Genomic DNA, 17,988 nt, shown 5'->3' on the forward strand with positions numbered 1-17,988 from the left:
TGCACCACCAGGGAAGTTCCAGTAGTGGCCCCATCTTACCTCTGATTCTATCTATCTACCTGACACCTGGTAAATAATTAATTAAAAACAAACATAAGAGAGGGCACGCGCTCTCTTTTTTTCCCTACAGAGCTTACTGACTCCATTTCCTAACTACAGACTAAACAGTACATATATTCCTTTAAAGACAACTAAATGACACAGTCAGAATGACTACTTTATCTTTTTAAACTAGAACTTTAGAGCTTATTAGACTACTATCCACATGTGCTAGATTACTGTTTAGACATATCCACTACTACCAGCCTTCTGATCCCCCTACCCCACCACCTCCACGGGCAGAGTGTATTTCGCTGCCCCAAGACTTTGGAATTGGCCATAAGATCTGCTTTGGCCAATTAAATGTTAGTGAATGTGATGTGACAAAAGGCTTCAGAAGTACTTTTGGGAACTAGACTTGCCCTCTCAGCTTCTGCCACTGCCATGGGAAGCACATACTGTGGCTAGTTTGTTGGTCCCAGGAGGAAAATGAGCAGCAGTGGGAACACAGCCACCGGCCCTACTCAACCATGGTGGCAATCAGAGTGACTCCAGTGCTGCAAATTTAAATTTGGGATTTCAACTGACCTGGAAATTTGTGAGAAATACATGTTTTTTATTAAATGCCACTGAGATTCTCTGGTGGTTGTTACACAGCAATGACTAATAAACCATACACATTTTTGGATGAATCAAAGCTTTTAATGATTTCCTTGTAACAGAAAAACTCATCTGTAGCCTAGCCATGTAATGGCTCAAAGATGCCCATGTATTTTGCTCAGGTAGCAGATTTCCAACAATGCTGTTGTGAGGCTGGCAGACAGTATGAAGTCTGTCTTTTTGCAATTTACAATTCTTTTTGCTTGTGTGATAACCCCATTTTACAGATCCATCTCCAACTTTTTATATCCTTTCTTCTATTCTCTTTCACCAGAATATCTTCTTTCTTATCTTTAACTTAAGGTGGCAAAAATGCCTCTCTCCAAATATTTGAGCTATATAACATGAATGATCAAGGCAGAAATACAAAGTGAAACGAATTAATTTGACATTTAGTAATACAAATGATTGTTACTGCTGCATGTTAAATAGGACCACTTTCTGTTTTTATTATGAACATTTTTGTTTTTCTCCTCTTCGTGCTCCTCTGATAACTAAAATGCACTTCAACGTTGACAGATTTCCTGAATAATACACTGTCAGCATCTGTCTTTACTGCCACTCTCATACTCTTCGTTATTCCTAGGTATATACCCTCATACATGTTTCACCAATATCAGTGGGAAACCTTTTCATTGTCTCATATCCAACAGGAAATGTATAAGCTGCTTCCAAATTTAGAGTTTCATATTGGGTTTGAGGTGGTAAGCGGAAGAAAGAAATAAGGGGGAAGAAAGAAAAGGAATTACGGAGATTACGGCTTGTCATGCAACGTAAAACAACATAATAAGGTTAGAGGATGGCTGGCCTTAGAGCATGCATAGTGACTCTTCAGTGGCACCAGAGTTAGAATGAAGACTTCAAGTGCAAATAGGCTTGAGAGAAAAGTTGTTTCAGTTCTTTCCTACTAACCCCTACATGACTGATGCCAAATCCTAAGGAAAGGAATTATGAAACAAGAGGGAAATGAGGGCAGCATGAAGTAGCAGGAAGAGCATATAAGGCTTTGAATTCAGGTAATTATAGCACTAACCCTTGGCTCTCACCTATCAGCCTGTACTAGATCAAAGCACACCACCCTCTGTTAGTCTCATTTCCTCACATCCAGGATGAAATAATTCCATCAGAGTTCTGAGGATTATGTTAAATAATATTGGGGAGCCAGTGTGTCCATGAACACTATCCTTTTTCTAGGCAAGAAATCTTAAATCAGCTGTGCCAACTCTCTTTCTCTCTCTCTTTCACACACACACACACACACAAAACAAACTAGTTAATGTTTCTTACTGATTCTTCCTTCAAAATGCTCTTTGATTAGCTTTGTTTTCCATTCCCATTAACACCACCTTGGTTCAAATCCTCAGTACCTCCCACATTAATTATAGAAAAGCTTCCCACTATCTCTGTCCCTTCAGTATTCTAATCTATAATGATCACGCAGCCGAAAGGTTTGCTTTCTAAAACACCACCATCAACATATGATCCCTGCACATCTATTTCAAAAAGGCAACCAGAATTCCAGATCCAAGGCAGAGAATAAGCATGAGACATGGGAGTTAGAAGACAAGTCAATCTATGCCTTAGTGTTTTTCATTGCTAGTCCTTGGACTCTGCAACATCTGGGAGCTGGCTGGATAAACGTTCCTCTCTGCTATCCTTCAGGAGGACCATTCTGAAGAAGATTCTACAAAACTCCTCAAGGATCCTGGCTTGAAGCAGGCTTGAAGCCCAGTAGCCTCCAGTGGTAACCAACACAATGGCCCACTCTTACACTGCTTTCCTTCCTCCCCTGTTTCAATCCCTCTAATTCTCATTCTTGTTCATGGGATGCCTTACCAAATAAAGTACCTGCAAGCAAGCCTTTGTTATAGGCTGTTTCAGCACAGGTTATGGGGGAATGAGAGGAGACACCCACACTATGACAGTAAGATAAGTGGCCCTAGGAAATAAGATTCCTGAGTGAGATTCTGGAACTAAATCACTCACTGGTAAGATGGCGAAGAGGACCCCATTCCTAATGACAAGTGGGGTGGTGATAACCCCTGCCTGTAGCAGCATGACAATACTAAGATTCTTCACTAAGTGAAGTCTTAGTTCGGTAGTAGTGAACTTGAATGGAAACATTAGTAATTCGAAGGACCTGATGTGGCTGGATGAAAAGTCATGAAAAAAAGAAAATGACAGTCACCCCTCAAGTCTAAGAATTTTGTCAAAATCAGGAAACTTCTAGATCAGTGTTCAAAGAGACCCTTATTTCCTGCAGCTGCAGAAAAGACTGCCAAAACTCAGGCTCAAGATTTAATTTTTAAGGATATCAGAACTACAAAGAAGACTTGAGCAAAGTCTTGGCAAACCTCTGACAAAATCTGGGTCTTGATAGGAACAGGTGGACACAGAAACCTGGAAGGGGGATATTTGGGTGGATGAGCTAGGAACGCTAAACCCCAAGATTCACTTGAACTTTCCGCGCTGGGAGGAGCAGCGCCTCCCAACTCCTTGCTAGAGGACAGTAGCGTTCTCTTGCCAGAAGACCCTGGAGGTGCCCGAAAAGACAGGGTTTGTCTTCTTCAACATCTGCCCCTGCCTCCTCTCACTAGCTCCAAACCAATAATCAGGATCTGTTCAAGCATAATCACATTCTGAGAGAGAAGGTACAGTTCCTGTTCTGGGAAGAAAGCACACCCACCCAAGGAATTACAAGACCTGGATATAAATACTGTGAGAGCGGATACTGAGAGTGCTGTGCCAGGGGGCTAGGTCTGGGGCAGTGCAAAAGGAGCAGGACGGTGTTCGTCCAGAATCCGAGGGACTCAACTGCAGTACCTTTTGGTGCTTCCTGGCTCAGTGATAATGGGGGCTGGGCAACTGCAGATACTCCTGGGATGAAGGTCTGGGTCATCTCACCTGGCAGGCTATCTAGACCTGATGAAATGCTGGCAAAGCATGAAGAAAATCTAGGTTGGGTGATGGAAGAGGGAGACTGTGCTGACCTGTACTGTTTAAACTTGCTTAAGCTAAAACTCCTTTCCACGATCTCCATCCCTGTCTGTTTCTAAGGTAAAGTTGGCCAAAACAGAAATGTGTGATTTGAAAGGAAGCAGCAGCAGCAGCCATTACTCTCTAGAAGTCACTGTAGGGACTTCCCTGGTGGCGCAGTGGTTAAGAATCCGCCTGCCAATGCAGGGGACATGGGTTCAAACCCTGGTCTGGGAAGATCCCACATGCCGTGGAGCAACTAAGCCCGTGTGTGACAACTACTGAGCCCACGCGCCGCAACTACTGAAGCCCGTGTGCCTACAGTCCGTGCTCTGCAACGAGAAGCCACTGCAATGAGAAGCCCGTGCACCGCAACGAAGAGTAGCCCCTGCTTGCTGCAGCTAGAGAAAGCCCGCGCGCGGCAACGAAGACCCAATGCAGCCAAAAAAAAAAAAAAAAAAAAAAAAAACCCAGAAAAAAACCACCAAAAATCCCGAAAACAAGCAACAAAAAAAGTCACTGTAGCTAGATGTGGTGACAGGCAGACACAGAGGTGCCCGTGGATTCTAGCTTGTCCTTGCTCTCTGCAGCTCTGCATCCAGCTCGCCCTCCCAACTGCAGCCCTGGTGACAACACCAGCCCCAGGCAACCACCAGATGATTGGCTGCAGATCCACGGAGCCACTATGGGGTGTGCTTCCCCCTTTGCAGCTCCACCTTAGTGGCTCAATGTCCTTGGCTTCCCAGGTTGACTGGTTGTTAACTCCTTTGGGTCTAACTCCTCTCCCTTTCAGACCCTCACTTCCCCAGCTTCTCCCACAATTGTGTAAGGCCCAATTCCTATAATAATTCCCCTACCCCGAAAGTCAGAGTTGCTCAGCTTCCCTGACTGAACTCTGAGTGATATAGTTACAATGAGAATATCAATTATAGCCTCCAGCCAATTGTAGCAGCTGGGACTGTGGCTAACAGCACCATCTTTCCTGAACTGAGTCTTTTATAGAGGTGTGGCTGGTTATCACCTTGCAGGCTCTGTGATAAATTAGACTTAAATTACTGATTTCCCCTAATTAAGTTAAATCACATGGGATTGTTGATATTAAACCATTCTAACCTATGAAAATCAGAAGATTAAATAATGTATTTGTTTTCCATTGCTATGTAACAAATTATCACAAACTTAGTGGGTTAAAACAACAAACATATCATCCCATATTTTCTGTGCGTCAGGAGTCTGGGCACGGGTCACCTGGGTCCTTAGTCAGGGTTTCTTAAGGCTGCAGTCAAGGTGCCAACTGGGTTTACATTCTCATCTGAAGGCTCAACTGGGGAAGAATTTGCTTCCAAGCTCATTTGGGTTGCTGGCAGAAATCATTTCCCTGCAGCCGTATAACTAAAGGCCTAGCTTCTTGCTGGCTATTAGCTGCGGGGTTCACACTCAGCTCCAAGAGGCTGCTTGCAGTACTTGCCATGCAGCCCACTCAACAGGCCATCTCACCACATAGTAGCTTACTTCTTCACAGCTGGCAAGGTAAAAAGTCTCTAGTGTAAGTCTACTATGAAGATGGAGTCTTATATAATATAATGAAACCATGGGAGTGATATCCCATCATCTTTACCATACTGTATTAGTTAGAAACAAGTCTTATGTCGCACTCACACTTAAGGGGAGGGGGTTGCATAATGGTATGAATACCTGTAGGTGAGGATCATTAGGGGTCACAGTAAGTTTTTTTTTTTGTTTTTTTTTTTTGTTTTTTTTTTTTGCGTTACGCGGGCTTCTCACTGTTGTGGTCTCTCCCGCTGCGGAGCACAGGCTCCGGACGCGCAGGCCCAGCGACCATGGCTCATGGGCGCAGCCGCTCCACAGCACGTGGGATCCTCCCGGACGGGGGCACGAACCTGCGTCCCCTGCATCGGCAGGTGGACTCTCAACCACTGCGCCACCAGGGAAGCCCCACAGTAAGTTTATAAGCATCTTAGCAATATCCTTTCTGACATACTAGACAATCCTAATCATTTTAGTCTGCCATAGTACTCATTTCTTTGATCTGCTTTAGCTGCCTTTTCTCAGAACATGTCTAACGTAACTACATTTCTGAAGAGCAGTAAGAACTGCAATCAATATTTTAGGTAAAGGTGTATCATAGTTTGGCCAAAAAAAAAAAAAGAAGGACTGATAAGAAAGCCAAGAATACTCAGTGAGGGAAAGGACAGTCTCTTCAATAAATGGTAAAGGGAAAACTAGATACCTACATGCAAAAGAATGAAACTGGACCCCCTATCTAATACCACTCAAAAAATTAACTTAAAATGGATTAAGGACTTAAAGACTTTAAACTGTAAAACTCCTAGAAGAAAACACTGGGAAAAAGCTACTTGACATCAGTCTCGGCAAGTATTTTTGGATATGACACCAAAAGCACAAGCAACAAAAACAAAAATCAACAACTGGGACTATAACAAACTAAAAAGTGTCTGCATAGCAAAAGAAACAATTGACAAAATAAAAAGGTAACATACGGAATGCGAGAAAATATTTGCAAGCCATAAATAACAAGGGGCTAATATCCAAAATATATAAGGAACTCATACAACTCAACAGCAAGCAATCTGAGTAAAAAACTGGGCAAAGGACTTAACAGGCACTTTTCCAAAGACATACAAATGGCCAACAAGTACATGAAAAGGTGCTGAACATCATTAACCACCAGGGAAATGCAAATCAAAACCACAATGAGACATCATTTCACACATGTTAGAATGACTATTATCAAAAAGACAAGAGACAACAAATGCTGGCAAGGTTGGAGAGAAAGGGAACCCTTGTGCACTGCTGGTGGGAATGTGCATTGGTACAGCCACAGAGAACAGTAGAGAGGTTCCTCACAAAATTATAAATAAAACTATCATATGATCCAGCAATCCCACTTCTGGGCATATATATCTGAAGATATGAAATCACTATCTTGAAGAGATATCTGCACTCCCATGTTCATCACATCAATATTCACAATAGCCAATCCAAGACATAGAAACAACATAAGTGTCTATCAACAGATGAATGGATAGAGAAAATGTGAGATATCTATATCTATAATCTAGATCTAGTATTCAGCCATAAAATGAAAGAAATCCTGCCATTTGCAACAACATGGATGGAGCCTGAGAGGATTATGCTAAGTGAAATAAGTCAGAGAAAGAAAAATATGGTATCACTTATACATGGAATCTAAAAACATCAAACTCATTAAACAGAGAATAGAATGGTGGTTTCTAGAGGCTGAGAGGCAGGGAAAATAAGATGTTGGTCAAAGGGTACAAGCTTTCAGTTATAAGATGAATAAGGTCCAGAGATCTAATGTAAAGCATGGAGATTAGTTAACAATATTGTACTGTATACTTGAAAGTTGCTGTGAGAGCACAGCTTTAATGTTCTCATCATAACAACAACAAAATGTTAATTATGTGAGATAAAGAATATGCTAACTAATCTTATTGTGGTAAACATTTTGCAATGTATACATATATCAAATCATTGCATTGTATACCTTAAATTTACACAATGCTATATGTCAATTATAGCTCAATAAAGCTGGGGGGAAAATAACTCTGGGTTAAAATCTATTTTCATTATAAAAAAAAAGTAGACTGAGTTTTTCTGGGTTTTATTTCTTATACTCTTTTGGCTAATGTTCAGAACCTGGTTGTCCGTGTTGGGTAGAGGGGCATTAACATACAGGCAGAGACTTAAGTGTAACATATTTATCTATGTGGAAGTATGTCTTTCAAACTTCTGCCCCTTTTAACAGCCTTGTAAGATTTTCTTGTAATAGCTAAATGCCAGAAAGCATTACTAGTATTATAGATCCATTCCAAATATCTTTTAAAATTCCCTTTCAGTATATTTTAAAAGTTATGTTCTGGGGCTTCCCTGGTGGCACAGTGGTTGAGAGTCCGCCTGCCGATGCAGGGGACACGGGTTCGTGCCCCGGTCCGGGAAGATCCCACATGCTGCGGAGCGGCTGGGCCCGTGAGCCATGGCCGCTGAGCCTGTGCTCCGCAACGGGAGAGGCCACAACAGTGAGAGGTCCGCATACCACAAAAAAAAAAAAAAAAAAAAAAAAAAAGTTATGTTCTAATACAATCTCTGGATTGTCTATCTGGATGGATATACAAAAAACTGATAATACTGGTTGCCTCTGTGATGGGGAACAGAGGGGCTGGGGGACAAAAAGTTGAGAGGGCAAGAGACTTTTCACTGAGTACCCTTTTGCACCTTTTGAATTCTGTTCCAGTTGAATGATTATCTATTCAAAAAATCAAATAATAAAAAAAATAACAAAAAACACCAGGCTATAGAAGGTGCCAGGAGTTCCTTCCCTCAATGCTCAATATAAAATCAATCAACGACCACAAAATCCAAGCAAATATTGGGAAGGAAAGGAGAAGGTTCGCTGCTTTGAGAACATTACTCCCTTCTGATGGGAAAGACACAATCACTGACATTCATGTAACTTGTGTGTGAAAATGTACAAAGAGTGCTTGTATTCTTTACTCTTACAGCTCTGCCAAGCTGTGTGAAAGGGAAAAACAAAGATGGGAAAGAAGCTGAAAATGTCTAAAGAACAACTTTAGTAACTAAAGGAGGAGGCTAAAGCACACAGACAACTGACAAAAGACTGAAGATTTCTCTTTATACCATGAAAGGAAAAAAAAAAGACTAAGAATCCCTAAGATACTTAGTTGAATATAGATTTATATTTGTTTAATGTCTGTTATAAATTAACGTTTCTAATATGACATTTTTAATATTTGTGCTTAAGTGTTTTTTGGGGTGAGAACAGCATAATGAAAGGGAGAAGCATTCACGGGGATGTCCGTTCTCTGCACACCAACACTATATATAAGCCTCTGCTAAACTAAAATGCGAGGGGATCTAATTCTGGGACCTACAGGATGCCTGAACTCCTTGAAATTGAACACACGTTCTCACGTGCGGGCATCTTACTGGAAGAGAGATGCCAAGATACACCACTAGAGTCGGACTGATCCGAGACCCAATCCCAACTCCCTTTAGCTGTGTGATGTATGAAATTTTGCCTGTTTCCTCATCTGAAAAATGTTTCCTAATCCTAAAAATCTCCCTCATCAGGTTATTTTGAGGATTAAATAAGAAAATATACACACAGCATCTAGCACATAAACATACGATAAACATTAAATAAATGGCAGCTATTACTATAATTAAGTTCCCTTGAAGAGGGCACGCACCATTCTGGCGCATTCTAATTCAAAAGCATTTGCGGGGGTAGGAGAGGGTAGGAAGGGAGCATAATCTTAAGACAGCAGAGCAAGTCAAAGATCATAAAGGGAACAGAAAGGGTCAGTGACAACCTAAATGTGCACTTTTCTCTCACAGATCATTTATTAAAATGCTACATAAAAATAATCCTAGTACTTATTACGTGAAAAACTCAGAAGTGTATGCCTCTTTATCTAAAAACAAAAAATACCCATTTATACCTATACCATGTTTATTATTCTTAAACCATTTTCCCACTAGTAACAAAACAGTAAGCTAGTATCCTTAATTCCATTATCATAATAAAGGAAAAGTCCAAAGCTCTTGGGGTAGAGCCATGTAATTATGACTTTCAGAAAACTTTTTGATATCTACTGGTTTTTATCTCTTCAATATAATCGTGTTCTCCCTTTGAAACAGTGTACCTCACAGATGATTTCTTCTTACAGAGATCATATTCCCTCTCCCCCTCAAATGGGAAAGAGTAGCTCTAGAGTTGGAAAAACCAGGATTCAAATTTAGGCCTTAACACTTTCTAGTTGTAAACCCAGGTGACAGTATTGTCAAGCCTCAGTTTATCTGTAAGATGGAGATAATACCTACCACAGAGGATAATGTGAGCTAAGAGCTTACACAGTGTCTGGCAAAAAAATAGGTGCTCAAAAAATTCTACTAAATAAATGAATAGAGTAAGGAACTTTTTAAAAAGAATCAGTACTTTTTGATGCATAATTAATAGATTTTACCTGCTTAAAGAACGTATGCATTTAAAATAAAAACACTATTTCTGGAACATTTCTTGTGGTCTCTGCATGCTGCAACCAAAGAGAGCCTTCAGAAATGTAAATTTAATCAGGCCACAGGCTCAGGATAAGGCCAAATGTCTCAGCATGGTATACCAAGTTCTTCATTACACAGCCCTGCCGGCTGCTATAGCCTCATTTCTCCATACCATACCTCTCTTATCTCTGCAACCCCTCCCCTTCCCACCAGCCAAAAGTGCCTTGCTCTCATTTATCTCTAGGCCTTGCTACCTGCAGTTCCTTCTGCCTGATATGTGCTTTATCTCCAACCTTTATTTACTTAACTCCTTTCATTCTCCAGGTCACTTCCCTGTAAAGTTCTTGTATAGTTCTTCTTGGTACTGTCCCTCCTTCCCTGTCTCTCCTTCCCTAACTCCCTATATAGAGGTTTGAGGCTCCTCCTTTTCCTATGTGCTCCCTACCATTCAGTGCTTTACTCTATTAGGGCACTGACACTGGAATTGCCTATTGGCACTCACCACTGGACTATCCTATTCATTTCTCTACTCTCAGGGTCTGGCGTACAGTAGGAGGTCAATAAGTGTTTGCTAAATGAATAAAGTATAGGAGTCACAGTGCTAATTCTATACCAAGGATCCATTTGAACCAACAGGTTACACTCCTCCCTCCCCCCATAATGTCCCATTGTTACCTTTATTTGCTTGAAAACTCAGGCAGCTGCTGTTCTCTCAGGTTTACAGACCTATCATGATGAACAGATTTACGACACTGTATCTATCTACTATTTGACTTAGTACTTGCTACCTTCCATTTAACTAGGTTAGGAGGGGGAGTTCACACCACTGAAGACTTTAGATACTTAATATTTTTCTTTACACTTATAAACAAAAAACTATCAATCTAGAATTTACAATGAGGCATAAAAATAACAAAGAAATTATTTAATCATACATTTCTGAACCTCTCATAATTAGATACAAGCTCAGACAGATATCAAGGTTTAGAAAACCAAGGTGATGCCCACGTATTTTCTAGAAATAGTTTAGTGAATCAGGTTCCAAAATTCACCATTGGTTTTTTTTTCTTTTTTTGGCCGTGCCACACAGCATGTGGGATCTTAGTTCCCCGACCAGGGATTGAACCCTCACCCCCTGCAGTGGAAGCCCAGAGTCTTAACCACGGGACCACCAGGGAAGTTCCAGCATTGTTCTTTAATGTAAACTTCATTAGGAAGGAACACTGACAGTGAAAACTCAGTATTAAAACAAACCCACTTCAGGGGTCTATTATGGTTGAAGAGGAACATGGTTAAAAACAAAGCCATGTAACTGTGCAAATAGTGTTTTCAGTTTTCTGGCATGACTTTCAGATGTGTGGGTATTTCACCTTCAAGTACTTTGACATGTAAAAACATTTATTCAAAGTCTTATGGACACATCAGTGCTAAGTATGAGGCATGTTTCAGTGGAGAGAACAAAACCAGAGCTCAAAGTCTTTTAATATATCAAAGCTACCCCCTTCGTGGAGACATATTTAGTGAGGCTAGCTCATGTTAATTTATAATAGGAATTGATACTCCTTTTCATCTACATATATGAAAAAACAGCTGGATGGAAGAACTTTCTAGTCAGTTTATATTCACTGAATGTTTTAGCAGGCTCATAAATTAACACTCCAAACTCAGATTCAGTCTTCAGGAGATATTTATAAAAAGGTACTATTTGTTAAGTGTTTTTCACTGAGTAGTGATTCTGAAGGCTCTTCAACACCTTTTGTATTATTTTTATTATCTGAATATCCAACCAGGGCATCCTTACATTTTTAGAAACAAACAAGAATACAGTTATTAAAATAAAGTAACTATTATGTAACGACATAATTTTCCCAAAGTTTATTAAGTATGTAAAAAGCGAGACACAGGATAACATGTATAGTATGGTACTATTATATTACAACAGAACAAGATATGCATGTGAAATACACACACACACTCATACACATGCAAAGGTTTGCAAGGAAACTCAAACTGTTCAAATCATGTCATCAATAAGGATTTGGGGAAAGGAGTGGTAATAGGTGAAAATACACTTTAGGCTATGTTTCTGTACGATTTCCTTTTTCAACAATGAGCATACACTGCTTTTGAAATAAATTCATTCAAATTTAAAGTTGTTACAAGGAATGGTTTACTTATGAATGTTACCAAACACACTGTCTACAAACTTTTTAAAAGTACGAAGTATAGGGAATTCCCTGGCCGTCCAGTGGTTAGGATTCTGCCCTTCTACTGCAGTGGGCACGGATCTGATCCTTTGTTGGGGAACTAAGATCTGGCATGCTGCTTGGGGCGGCCAAAAAACCAAAGTATATAGGAAGCTTAGCTACTGCATATAGAGTTGGTGGTCGGTAAATTCTTGTTTTGAAGTCCATCTTTTGATCAATAGAAGTGGCCTTGGGAAAGTAACAATGTAAGTTACTCATCTCATCTCTAAAACAGGCAGGATGACAGCAGCTACCATATGAGCTACTGTAAAGATTAAGGGAGGTCTTACACAAAAAGGGCTTAGCTCAATGTTTTGCACACTGTAATAGCTAAAACATTTAATCTATCTTAATTCCTGGAATAGTTTCCTGCAGCCACTTTTAAAACCAGAAGTAGACAGAATACTTGTATCTGGGCAGAGTCCTTCTACTCTGGATATTTTAGGAGTTAAGTGCAATATTTGATTTTAAGGCAGAAACGTCAACTATGTATCTCAACGCTGAGTTTGAAAAGCCAGGATATTTGTATAATACAGAGGTTCTTCCTCCTGTCATTTCCCCTCCTAACTCACTAGTAATGACCTCTCCCAATCCCATTTTCCTTGTACTGGTATAACCTGCATCTTAGACTGCATTAGTTTCTGCACTCCTTGGCAATAGAAGGTATAAGAGGAAGGTCAAAATCTGACGATGGCAGAGTCAGAAAAATAAAAATAAGTTGGGGCTTTAGGAAAAGGCCACAATTTAGGCCGTTTTTCTTAGTGTTTCTAAGAGAAAAGGGAACTATAACTGAATCAAAGCAAAATGGGAGTATACGCCAAATAGCCCACCACCATAGGGAAAGTTCTATGGACCATTTTTTGGAATGGCTCTGTTTTGCCATCTAGCATTGGATGTTTCTTGCAATTGCATCATTGCTTTTTTTTTTTTTTTTTGCATCATTGCTTTTAAAAGAAGTCTGAATCTGGTAATTTTTTTAGACCTCGGAGACTTGGAAGTGTACTGTCAAATTATGTGTAAGGAAAATAACTCAATTCTTATCTTTAGAAATTGTCTACTTAAGAGTTAATGTATTCCAGTTTTAAAACCATTTGTTAAAGCCCAACTGTGAGCCAGGCACTGTGCTTGGTGCCTGTACCTCTATGAAGAGGAATAAACGAGCTCAAGCTGAGGAACCCAGACAGAATTTATATGGTTAGTATGTGGCAGAGGCAGGATTAGAACACAGATCTAACATCATCTAATGTTGTTTATAAAATACCATTAAATTTGGGCACTGCTATTTATCTCTGAACCTCTCTGAGCAAATGGGAGATGACATGAATCAGCATATTTGAAGTGCCTGCTAGGTACACAGCAGCATTTGAAAACTGTTAATTCTCTTCTCCCTGGCACTGCATCTTGTATAGCAACAGTGTTCAAAAAATGTTAACCTGGGCTTCCCTGGTGGCGCAGTGGTTGAGAGTCCGCCTGCCGATGCAGGGGACGTGGGTTCGGCCCCGGTCCGGGAAGATCCCACATGCCGCAGAGCGGCTGGGCCCGTGAGCCATGGCCACTGAGCCTGCGCGTCCGGAGCCTGTGCTCCACAACGGGAGAGGCCACAACAGTGAGAGGCCCGCGTACCGCAAAAAAAAAAAAAAAGAAAGAAAAAAGTTAACCTGAAATCAAGTATCTCTGCTTCAGAATACACTGCAGATGCTATCTGCTACCTCCAAGTGGCCAGAATTCAACACACTCTTTAAATAATATAAATGCTCAGCTCTTTATCTCAGAGAAGTAGTACTGTTGTTCAAAGTTTTGTGTTCATATCCATACTGACCTGAGTATAGCATTTCATCTTCTATCTGATTAATATCTATAAAGTTCAAATTAAATCCAATTGCTTAGACACTGACTATAATAAACACACAATTTGGGTTGGGGGAAATAAACCAAACCAATCTTCCTCTATTTCATTTCCCTTCACTGTGGCATCCTTGGAATTTCAGTATTACAGAAAAAAGGTTGCGCTTAGTGTTGAGAAAAGGCTTCTAATTAAACTCCGCATAATTTTAAATAAAGAGGAGCAGACATTTGATAGACTTTACTTCAAATAAACTGTATGTATTTTAAAATAACACTTGCTATGACTACAAAGTGCCTGGTGTATATTACATTTACATTCAGAAAGTCATATAACAAGCCATAATATTTACACTGTCTTCTAAGTATATAAAATAAGGGTGAATAAACACTCTACTTTCAATAGACAAGAAAATGGCAACTCCTTTACAATTTTATTTTCCTTTAACAAAACAGGATAGGGCTTCCCTGGTGGCGCAGTGGTTGAGAGTCCGCCTGCTGATGCAGGGGACACGGGTTCGTGCCCCGGTCCGGGAGGATCCCACATGCCGTGGAGCAGCTGGGCCCGTGAGCCACGGCCGCTAAGGCTGCACGTCTGGAGCCTGTGCTCCGCAACGGGAGAGGCCACAACAGTGAGAGGCCTGCGTACCATAGGGAAAGTTCTATGGGCCATTTTTCGCGTACCGCAAAAACAAAACAAAACAAAACAAAAAACAGGATAAATAAGAAGTAAAAAGATGTCTAATTTAGAATAAGAATTTCCAAGTTACTTTAACATTTTGAATTATATTTGCATTATTACTGTAAATATGTTTTTATTAGTGAGATTTTAGATACATAATTAGTTCTTTGATCTAAATTATAATTAGCACAAAAGGTAAGATTATACTTAGATTAAACTTTTTTGGCTTCAAAAGATTAATAGCCTTGACTGGCTTCCAAGAATAAACTAAATTCAATTGATATTCTATTTCATATCAATGGACCAACAAAGTAAAGAGCTGATGAGACTATTTTACTTGAAATTTAACTTAAAACTGCATTTAACAGTACACAGTTATACATCATTTGGACCACATCTAAATTTACTTTTATAAATAATACTTCATATTTATCTCAATTGAGGCTCCCTGCTTTCATTTTATTTGCAACTTCTAGGTTAAACATTTATTATACCCCTCCCCCTTTTTAAAAGAAAAAGTTACTCAGTTTTCATAGGTTCTAAACATAATTCAAAATATATAACTGAGAGTCTACCAGGAGCAAAGCGCTGTGCTAGGTTTTCTGGGTGATTCAAAGATGACTCAGATTTTGATCTTATCTTTAGAGAATATAGTTGATACTAGTTGGTAGAGGAAATGAAACAGTTATATAGGTTAATTTCAAAATAAGTCAGAAGATGTAAAAACCTAAAAGAATAATCAAAGTGTTTTAGAAGTTTGCAAGAAGCAGAAAATACTTTTAATTTGTAATGCCTAAGACCAAACAAGGGAAGTAGCATGTGAGTTTGGTCTTAAAGACAAGGGTGGGATTTGAACATTTAGTGAACAAAGTCAAAGATATTACAAAACCAAAGAAAAGTGTGAGTAGAGGGTCAGAGGTGAAGAGTTTATAGTTTATATGAAAAACGGTTTAAGTTCTAAAATAAAATGTGCAATTAAATATTTTAAATATTACATGTTACAATTTTGAGTAAGTTTTATAAGCTAAATTTTATTGTGATTAGAGATGTGTAACTTGAGTCTTTTGAACTGCCATTCCTGAAACTGAGATTAATTCTTCATCTATGTCACATATTTAACTGAAACCTATATTTACTACTCTGATCTGCTGATAATGGTCTTTAACTTAGTTCCATTGTTCTCTAGGAAGTATATCCAGACTAATCTGCTGAAGAGGAAATAACTACAGACAGAAGCAAAATGAACTGTCAGCTCAACCAAACCGAGACAGAAGGAAGAGTGTCAACATGGGGACAATGGAGAGGATGGGAGGAGGGAGGAATGGATTAGAGTGGGGACAGTTAGTCTTTGCTATTTTGCATTCGTTTCAAGTCACACACTCTTGGAATCTGACCAAGTTGCTAAGAGAAAAAATTAGGTCATTGCTTTCAGTTGTTTCTCTGTTAGATTTTTAATCCAATAAAATATAATCACATGTATTATGCCTAAAAATATGGACAATGAATTTCAGAGGCTATTTTGGAACTAAAGTTATAAATTTCATATTCCAAAGATTGAAAAATACAGTTTTGATCAATATGAAAAAATAAATCTGTTTAAAGCATATTACTGTAAAATGTCCCGGACTGGAATATGCACGTAGATGTTGGTGTTAATTCTGGGCTATTTTGTTCTGAGGTCAATGGTATTTATGACATGGAAACATAAGTTCTTACGGTAGGCCTGTGGGTTGTTAAAGTTCATGAGAAAACCTGTAGTTCTCCTAAAGAGTGGATTTTTACTAAAAAAAAATTATGAATCAATAGTATATTCTCACTGTTCTCACATTTTCAGAGCTGCTTACACAGCGTATGCTAAGGTCATTGTGCAAAGTCAGTGATCAAACACCTGGTCCTTCTTTTGAGGCTCTTCCAACCTAGTCTTCTATTTTGGAATTTTATACACTAGTCTTTTTTTTTTTTTTTTTTTTTTTGCGGTATGTGGGCCTATCACTGTTGTGGCCTCTCCCGTTGCGGAGCACAGGCTCCGGACGCGCAGGCTCAGCGGCCATGGCTCACGGGCCTAGCTGCTCCGCAGCATGTGGGATCTTCCCAGACCAGGGCACGAACCTGTGTCCCCTGCATCGGCAGGCGGACTCTTAACCACTGCGCCACCAGGGAAGCCCTACACTAGTCTTTTTAATATAGGTACTGTTATGAACTAGGCTTCTAAGCTGCAACCACAGAAAACAACTCTAGTTGGCTTAAGCAGAAACGGAATTTATTTGAAAGGATACTGTCAGTACAGAGCTGCTGGGAAAGTTGGAGAGCAGACTCAGAAAACAAACAACAAAGGAAGGCTTCAAGTGAGTACTACACCACAGAAACAGTCCAGTGAGTACCTTGTGCAGCCTTGGGACCCTGGCCAAAACCACTCCCGGACGGTGAATGCCATCACTGGTACCACTGTCACTGACTTCTCTCCTTTTCCACTAGGTGTTGGTGTTGCTGCTCCTACCCTGCTTCCAGAAAGAATTCTCTACAGTCCCCGATTCTCTGTGCCATCAGCTCTAGACTGAAAAAGCCTAGGTCATGTGCTGAAGCCCTAAACACAGAGAAGGCTGAAAAAGCAAGTATCCAACCTTTTAGGTTTTTACACTGGGAGGTGGGCTCTGCCTTCTGTAAAGACCTACACAGTGAGGAATTTCCCAATGTTAGGACGAGTTCCTTACTCTGGGCAGCTGAAAAAGTCAAGTAACTGATATTGGAATACTTGCCTATTCAGGAAAGAATGGCCCGCTCAGTACAAAGCCCTCTGTTCTCTGGCGAAGTGCTCTGAAGCAGTCTGAGTGGTGACGTACCCAGGTATTTAAATCTCCAGCTGGCCCACAATTCCCCCACATATGTGTTTAGCCCCATCCGCAAGCGCTTCAGTCCCACCAGGCTTACAGCCGAGGCTCCTCTGAGTTGATGCTTCAATCACTAGTCTGCTGATTTGTTCCTGCAACTAGGCCACAGTGGCCTCCCACCATCATCCTCAAAAAGTGCTTCTCATACTGCTCCCGTGCCTCACCATGCCCAAATTCCTGGGCTTGGGGTTGGAAGAGCTGGTATGAGTCACAACTTCATCACTTACAAGCTTAGGAGAAGGCTAGTTATTAATCTCTGAGCCCTACTATACTCATAGGTTGTCAAGATAACCAAATGAGAGGAAAGTGAAAGCCCTGTGTAGACCAAAATTATAAGCATGATCTCATTAGTTAAGAGTCCTGATAGATATGATAAATCCCCCAGTTCTTCAGGACTGTGGCCAATCTAGATCTCTCTGGTTCTTCTGGGTACTGATGTCATCTTTATTTTATTATAAAAAATCAATTTTGTAATCAAAGCAGTGTACACTCATAATTTAGAAAGTCTTGTACTTAGCAATAAAAAGCTTACTCTAAAAATAAAACCTCCTGCCCTATCTCTCTTCCACAC

At 40.1% G+C, this 17,988-nt stretch overlaps 1 protein-coding gene across 4 annotated transcripts in view; it reads right to left on the minus strand.

Moving 5' to 3' along the window:
• Positions 1-17,988, minus strand: part of BTBD7 (BTB domain containing 7) — an 81,630-nt gene that overhangs the window by 26,286 nt on the left and 37,356 nt on the right. The window contains exon 1 of one of the 4 annotated variants that reach the window (XM_032620621.1): positions 13,439-13,483. The exons of the other annotated variants lie outside the window; for them this stretch is intronic. The gene's annotated coding sequence lies outside the window, so the exon portion shown is untranslated. Of the gene's footprint in view, positions 1-13,438; positions 13,484-17,988 lie in introns of those variants that run through there. 4 annotated transcript variants of the gene reach the window in all.

This window comes from Phocoena sinus, chromosome 2 (assembly GCF_008692025.1).
Source record: "Phocoena sinus isolate mPhoSin1 chromosome 2, mPhoSin1.pri, whole genome shotgun sequence".
Taxonomy (NCBI): Eukaryota; Metazoa; Chordata; class Mammalia; order Artiodactyla; family Phocoenidae; genus Phocoena; species Phocoena sinus.